General features: G+C 57.4%; 1 protein-coding gene across 1 annotated transcript in view; it reads left to right on the top strand.

Annotated features, from left to right (window-relative positions):
- The window catches only part of LOC119593023 (extracellular signal-regulated kinase 2-like), an 86,647-nt gene that overhangs the window by 70,161 nt on the left and 15,998 nt on the right, over nucleotides 1-488 (top strand). The window lies entirely within an intron of this gene.

Genomic DNA, 488 nt, shown 5'->3' with positions numbered 1-488 from the left:
GGGATGAGAGAGGGCCTGGCTGAGTGAAGACCTCAAAGGCAGCAGCTATTGCTGTCGTGAGGCGAGGAGGGTTCCTGAGTGTGTCGTGCGAACAAATTTTGTCTCCGCCAGGACAGTCAAAGGTGGAAAAAATGCCTTAAAAGAAAGCCGTGTCGGGTACTGTGGGAGAACCAAAAAAAGTTAAGCTTGTCGTGCTAAGCTACGCTTTAAGCACTTGCGCTGCTCATCATAGTTAGGATAAGGTTTGGAAGTGCCATTGGCGAAGGGCTCCGGGCGGCGTGGGGCTTCGGGCAGCCCGACGGGGGCGAGGGGCGGGGACGTCTCGGACGCAGCCGCCCACTCTGATGACGAGATGATCCATTAGCCTCCAAGCAGCGTCTCAGACCCGTCCGGCCGCTGCGGCGACCGCGCAGGCTCTGTATGAGGCTGCATGATGAACTGACCTTGTGACAAAAAACTCTCACCAAGCAAGGGGTGTCGCCCCCTAC

The sequence above is a fragment of the Penaeus monodon genome, chromosome 31, assembly GCF_015228065.2.
Source record: "Penaeus monodon isolate SGIC_2016 chromosome 31, NSTDA_Pmon_1, whole genome shotgun sequence".
NCBI classification, from domain to species: Eukaryota; Metazoa; Arthropoda; class Malacostraca; order Decapoda; family Penaeidae; genus Penaeus; species Penaeus monodon.
This window is presented reverse-complemented; position numbering and strand designations above follow the sequence as displayed.